This window comes from Motacilla alba, chromosome 1A (assembly GCF_015832195.1).
Source record: "Motacilla alba alba isolate MOTALB_02 chromosome 1A, Motacilla_alba_V1.0_pri, whole genome shotgun sequence".
NCBI lineage: Eukaryota > Metazoa > Chordata > Aves > Passeriformes > Motacillidae > Motacilla > Motacilla alba.
The window spans coordinates 18,263,387-18,270,618 of record NC_052031.1 but is presented as its reverse complement, the minus strand read 5'-3'; the positions used below and the strand labels follow the sequence as shown (position 1 = coordinate 18,270,618).

The 7,232-nt window shown below is 46.8% G+C and overlaps 1 protein-coding gene across 4 annotated transcripts in view; it reads left to right on the top strand.

Annotated features, from left to right (window-relative positions):
- Nucleotides 1-5,614: 5,614 nt before the first annotated feature.
- The window catches only part of BRD1 (bromodomain containing 1), a 60,757-nt gene continuing 59,139 nt past the window's right edge, over nucleotides 5,615-7,232 (top strand). For 2 of the 4 annotated variants that reach the window (XM_038154868.1, XM_038154871.1), the window contains exon 1: nucleotides 5,615-6,020. The gene's annotated coding sequence lies outside the window, so the exon portion shown is untranslated. The remainder of the gene's footprint in view (nucleotides 6,021-7,232) is intronic. The other 2 variants (XM_038154870.1, XM_038154869.1) reach the window with 1 other exon arrangement.

The following is a 7,232-nucleotide window of genomic DNA, read 5'->3' as shown; positions in this document are numbered from 1 at the left end:
GGAAGAGATAGTAAAGTAATTAAGACTGGATTTGGGTCTCATTACTAATTGAATTTTAACTTAATTATACTAAGGCTGAAGTATTAACTCATTGTAAACATTGGTGATTGTGTCTTTGATACATGTTTGTGAGTGAGCTAACTAGGAAAAGAACTTCCCTCAGAGCTTATGCCTCATCTCATATTACATTTGCAGGTTTTTAAACTGACACCAGAGGAATTGAGAATAGGGAAGTCATTCTAAGGGTTTCAATAAATAAAATAAACTTTATGTATAATTAAAAATTATTAAGGCAATGAGCAACTTGTTTTTGCTTGGATGAGTGCTGTGTAGAGAATCCTTTCCAGTGCAGAGGAAAGGAAGTAGGAAAGAGAGACAGTAACAATGTATTTGCATAATATTGTTTAGATGGGTTATGCTATCTTAATAAGTTACTTCATTTATCACAAACTCAGGTATCTTCTGAAATCCAAACCTGATCAGGAGAACAACCACAGAAACTAAAAGAAATTGTATTTCTCAAAAATCATTGTGTATCAGATACAGGTATGGAGCACACTTTGTTTTCCCTTTGCTATGGCTGCATTTGGCAATTGTTCAGTTCAAGTAGGTCCTTTTTTTTTTTTTGTTGCCTTTCTATAAATTCTGTCTTATGTCTGCTGCTCAGGTTTCCTCAGCGTGTCTTGTGAAAAAAGAGGTCAAAATCCAATGTAGATTAGCCACGCTGTTTTGTAATTCTTTGCTGTGCAAGTATGATATTTTTAGAACTTTTTGTATAGCAATTACTGTTTTGTTTTTTGATTCCTACCCATTACCATTGACGTTGTCTTTACCCATAACTTGGCTCAGTTAGTTGTGCTGTGTGAATTGACAGACACTTCAATTCTAAATATGCAGCTGCTTTTGTAAGCTAAACTAATAACGGCTAATAACTGGGGATGCTGAAGAGGCACTCCCAAATCCTGGGTTTACTTTACTGCTGCTCTCTTGTGCTGGTAATCATTTTCATCTGATCATGCAGGGAGGCACACCTGGGAGCTAAACAGGAGATTGGTGACTTGTTTATGAAGGGGCTGTTCAGATGGTAGTTATCCTGTGGCAGGAATAGCTTCCCACAAAGACTTTTGCAGGGGAAGTTACTATGCAGAACATAATAAAGGTGTCAAACTGTAAACACTAGGAATTGAATAATTGATACTGAAGAGACAATGATGTAAGAGAAGGAGAATTATTATTCTCGTGATTATGGCTCTGTCTACTCTTTTGGAAACAGCAATATCATTATACATAAGAGTGCCAATAAGTCTGTTCCAAGGGTTCTTGATGAAATAGTCTCAAAAACAGTAGATGGTAGTTTTGTGTTTGGCATACCTACAGGTCAGTACACGGGCAAGCTCTGTGCTTGTGTTGCAGCATGTTGTAATTTGGGTGTGGTTTTTTGTTTTCTATTATTGAAGCATAGCTTATAAATGTTTTCATGTATATCCTAATAGTGAAGTTTGGTTTTGTGTCTTTGCAGTGTCCAGAGGAGTGAGCTCAATCCTCGCCTTCCACCATGCAACAGTTATGAGCACGTACTGTAGAGAGCATCTTAAAACTGCAAAATCCTGAAGGTACATGATGTTAAAGGATTCAAGATAGTGGATAAGTAAAGCAGGCAGTAGTTTTCCTTGTCAATTGCATATCTCAGCAAAGTGCTTGGTGTATCTCTCTGTCAGCAAGTGACAGGATACATACTTCTTCTTGCAGTAGTTGACCCCAAGCAGTAGTTTTCCAGCAAATGCTTAAATGGAAATGGGGTAAGGGCCTTTGCATAGCAGCTTTACTACTTGAAGACCACTCTGTCAAATGATCTCAGCTTATCTATAGATAACATTCCATAGGACTGCTTAGCAGATGCAGCTTACAGAGATATTTCTTAGCAAGCACCCTGATCAAGCGTGACTTCTGGTGGAGCTCTGAGAATAAAAGGTCTCTGGACCTTCATCAGTACCATAAAAGGCACTGACACAGCTCCCAGTCTGTTTTTAAACTTGTGTTTTGGTGAAGACTGTTCGTTTGGATTGACATGAACTGTTCTGAAGGGTCAGACTAAAGGGTCTTAGCAATTCATAAACAAAGAACTGCTTTGGCTGTGAGAATGAGAAAGGTGGTATGTGCAGGAAGTAAGAGTTACTGAGGCTGTAAGAAACAAAAAATCCTCAATTCCATAGCAGTTGGTGAACATTATATACACCAATATTATTTAATTTTATTCCCGCTTTTGTCATAATACAGCTAAAGCTTCCAAATCAGAGGAATGAGGAGGAAAATCCAGACAATTCTTCCTAACTAGAGAACAAGGAATGTATTTAGTAAACAAGTAGGAGTAAAATGGACCAACACTTCTTTTATGTATTTGAAGCCAAAAATTTGATCTTCATTCTGGGATGGTCATCCAGGACTTTGAACCATATATCGCACTCAGTCTTGTACGATATACCAGTCTTTTTACGAGATACTAATCATAACTAGGAGATGGATCAGTGATAATGTGTATCTTTCTGTAAATACAAAAATTTGCAAAGATCACCCAGAAGACGCAGAGTGATCCTGCACCACCACCCCACAGAGTGAAAATAAACAGCTGAAATTATGTGAGCACACTGCTGTAATATGTCTGTTGATAAGGTTGCAGTCTTTTCCATGGTGAATGCTGTTCTGGCTTCTGTGAAGTTTGGGAACAACCTTTTGTGAACTTGCCAAGTCATGCCTGCGAGTATTCTACCAGTGCCACATACCCTGACTGATGTAGTGCGTGAGATCTAAAAGTATCCTCATGTAGGATGAGAGGACCATGGTAATGTTGTATCTCGTAGATGAGTGTGAAGGTGTAAATTGTGTAATGCAGAAGCCGAACTTGAAAATACACTGGTGATACATTACCTTAAGGCATCATACAGAAGTATCGCATGCAAGGTTAGGCAGATTTGTCATCATGATAGGAAGGAGACCCACACGTGTATGCTGTGGCAGACAAAAACCTTTCTCAAAATGCATATTGTTGTAGGTTCTGAGGAGAGAGGAGTGAGTTCTGATTCCTTTTTGTCCCTTCAGCAGACAGCTGTCCGGGCCAGGAGAGGGATACAAAGTTGCATCCAAAGTAGGTCAGTACCTCTGCCAGTATTTACTGCTGCAGTGAGTCTTGAGTTGACTTTTATTAGTCTGTGAAACAAAGCTGATACACTTTAGAAACATAGGAATGTGTCTCATGAAGTTTGATTCTATGAGAAAATAGAGGAGGATGCCGAGGCAGATAAATAGTGATTGTGTTTCTTTAGACGTGATCTTTCTGGCAGTGATTCTGATGAGAATTTTAAAACTAGTGGAGGTGAAAGCTGGTAGGCTGAACATCCTCCTTCTGTGAAGTTTTCCATGCAGAGTGGGTCAGCATTGGCAACCTGTTTAACAGTTTGATGCTGCCAGGTAGGGGTGCGAGGATTCTGAAGGACTGGGATTGAAGCCCCTTGCACATGTTGAATTGGTGTGGAAAAAGGTGCTGAGGGGTCTGTTGCCATCAAACTAGGGATCAGAGGGCTTCTTATTTTTGGCTTGAAATTGAACCATATGCTAGTAGAATTGTATTCTTTTGAGTAACCATGTCTCGCTTGTGAAGTGGAAAAGACGAAGGTAACAGATCTTTGAGGTTATAGGCACATGTGCTGAGGACTGGTCAGGTGCCCCCAACAATACTACATACCATTCTACATGGGCTCATGTACTAATACTTGACATGGAGAGGTTGAGCATCCTGCTCTGGTAGCCTGTCATATGGTCAATGAGAAATTATTTAGAAGTCTAACACTCCTACTACAGAGCTTTTGTTGAGCATACCCTGATCTTTGTGCTGTTACTCTGAAATACCATATGAAGGAATGGCATGAGGGCTGTGTCCTAGCCTGGATGCTCCAGAGCGGAAACTCCACACACCACCTTCTTACGGAGAGTAATTGGAAGAATCTAGAAGCATGAGTTTAAATTACAGAAAAGTGGTCAAATGCCACAAATACCAACAAGGAATACTGTGTTATCAAAGGTATGTCCAGGGACTATGGAATGCTGTAGCCCACCTGGCAGAAAAAAGAAACTGGAAAAAAGCCAGACTTGTTGTGTGTCAGACACATTAGAATGAGGACAAGGTTTCTGTGGAAAATTTGTCTCCACTTCAAAAGTATTTGTACAGCTGCATAGCAGATACACATGAATTATCCCTTAAAAGATAAACCAATGTATTTCCTTATCATAATCTTGTTAGGTTTTTGACATTATTCCTATTCATTTTTATACTCCGCACACTAATGTACATGATATGGTATGGTATGATACTCGCTCTTTAATGCGTTTCTATCACAGGTTGTATTCCAGTGCAACAACACTAACTTATATCAGCATGTTGTAAGACTTCTGAGACTGGTGGCAGGATCACTAAAACAATTTAACTGGAGAGTAGTTCCTCACAGGCAAGTACACAAATGACCAGATGGCCTCCACAGTTTGTACAAACTTTCTTGTATTAGAAGTTGAAGGTACTTTGTGTGTCCGAGCCTAAGGATCTATTTCTGCACTGAGTGGACTGCACGAGTGTTAGCTGCTTTAATAGCTTGTGTTTTGTTCAGAGATCAGTGTGCTAAATGGTCCCTGATAAGGAAAAAAGAATTTGGAAAGTACTTTCACATTCTACAAGACTTCCATAGCCTACTTGCTTAAACTCTCTTAATTAACTCTCTTAATTAACTTTTTCTACAAGTAATAACAAGCATATCTATTTCTGATTCCCTAGTCATATATTTATTGTAGGACCAACTGGTTTTTGAGGCAAGGAAACCTCTTACTGCTGGAGAAAATATTAAAATGAATTGGTAAGTTGTTTTGCAGCAATTTAGCTGAGTGGATGTGAAATACAGATGGGGAAAAAATCACACCTACTCTCAATTGCTTTTTACTATATGCAGGACTTGCTCTGGATGATCAGCACAGGCAAGCGTTTGTGTTAGGCTGGGCCAGCTAAAACGTTGTTTTCTAAGTATGTGGGTGCAGCTGCCTTGCAGAAATGTATTGCAGTAAAATCCTCCAGTTCTCGAATATTGCTGTAATCGCTGTCTAAAAATAATACCTAACAAAGGGTGTCCTTCGCAGGGAAAGCCACAAATAACCTTTTTCTCTGTCAAAATGTAAGGCTTTTATCAGTTAACTTACAAGCAACAGCTTGACCCAGAGACCACGAAAGAGCTGACTTTCAAGTACATTTTCTACATAAGGAATCTTGAGCTTGGACTTCCCCCCAAAAGATAATAAATACCAGTCGCTTCAACTTTTTAGCCTCGGTTTTGTAACGAGCCGCGTCCCGCCTCCATCCGTTCCCGAGGCCCCGCGCTGGGCCGTTCGCACGTTGTACCAGGGACGCGCGGCGGGTTCGGGCTCGGGCTCGGGCCCGGCCGGTCCGGGCGGGAGCGGGGCGCTCTCGGGGCCAGCGCGTTCCCGCCCCGAGCGCGGCCGGTGCCGGCCCCGGGCGCGGGGAGCGGCGGCGCGCAGGCCCCGCCCCGCGGCGGCGGCAGCGGCGGGGCTGGGCGGTGCCTGGCGCCCTCACGTCCCTTCCCTCGCTCGCTCGCTCCCTCCCTCGCCGCCCGCCTCTCCGCCTCCCCCCCGTCGGCGCAGCGCTGTGGTGAAGCCGCATTGTTTGTGCCGCGGGGGGAGGGGAGCCGCTCAGCCCCGGGAGCCGAGCGCCGAGCCCGCAGCCGGACGGCGACGCGCGCCGCGCCTCACGAATGCGCCGCGCCCGGCGGCAGCAGCAGCCCCGCACCCAGCGCCGGGTGACCGCCGCGGGCAGCGCGGCCCTCGTAGCGCCCGCTCGGCCGCCCGCGGCTGCCGGACGCGGGGCCAGGCGGCAGCACCGGCGGGGCCTCCGCCATTAACCCGGCCGAGCGTCGGCCGCAGCGGCGGAGCGGGAGGTCTGTCAGCCGCTCCTCGGCGGCTCCCACAGCGTGAGTACGGCCGGGTGGGCGGCGGGGACGGGCGGGCGGGGGCTGCGGGGCCGGGAGCCGGCGGGTCCCGCCGCAGCCGGACGGGAGAGCGGCGTGGGGGAAAGAGCAGGGCGGACTGGGCACGGCGGCCCGTGGGGGAGGGCAGCGGCGGGCGGGCGGAGAGGCGAGGCGAGCGCGGCGGTCTGGGGGAGGGAGGGAGGGCGCCGCTGGAGCTGTTTTGTCAGCCGCCATATTTGTGGGCCGAGTATTTTCGCGGCGGGGAGGGAGTGACTGTTGGGAAGGGCTGGAGATGATGGGCCCGGGCAGGAACCATCCTGCCGGGGGCCGGGAGGGGGGAGCGCCGCGCCGGGCAGGAACCATCGGCGGGAGGGGAGGGAGCGCGCTGGAGGCTGCCTGGGCGTGGGCAGGAAGTGTCGGCGCGGCACCGGCGGGGGCGGGCCCGGGGGCGGGGGCAGCCGCGCGCGGGAGGCAGGATTCCGGCGTGGCCGCGGGAGCCGGCGGCGTGCGGGATCCGCCGGCGGTGGGCTTTTTCCGCCGGGCCGGGAGAGAACGGCTCTGGTGGTCCCGCGTGTCTTGGCCGTGCCCGCGCACGTTGGCCGGGCTCCGTGAGCCCCCGCTCTGGGTCGTGCCCCGGGGAATCGCTCCTGCTGCGCGGCTGAAGCGGCGGGCGATGTCCGCCTAGTGTGCGTGTGAGCGCTGTTTGCTTACCGTCCCTCATTGTCTAGGACTAAAGAGTGCTTCTGTGTCTTTCTCTTTTTAATGGCCTACATGAAAGTGCCATTGAGAGTGGAATTCCCTAATTCCCTAGTCCATTGAGCAGGGATCCTGGGACTAAAGACAGTTTTTTGAAGAGGAGGAAGGTAACTAGGACAGTGATTGTGGTTTAGAAGTATATGGTACTGTACCTTTTGTGTTGGTTTTAGCTATCCTACACCTTGATAAATAGCTTTTTAAAATTTTATTTTTGCCTCATACCATGCATTTCACAGAAACAGCTATCTCAATGTACTTCTGTTGGGAAGGAAAAACGTCTGCTGGTGATTTCCTTCCCAAGTAGCTGATGCAATTCTAGGAGATGAGAGCTGTGGATAACTTTCCTGGTTTATATCCCGCAGTCTTTGAGGGCAGGATAGTGCTAACAGAAGTGCATTAAAATAATTTTGTGTGCGCTTAGTGCAGTATCTTTGTGGTCATCGAATGGAAACTTGCCTT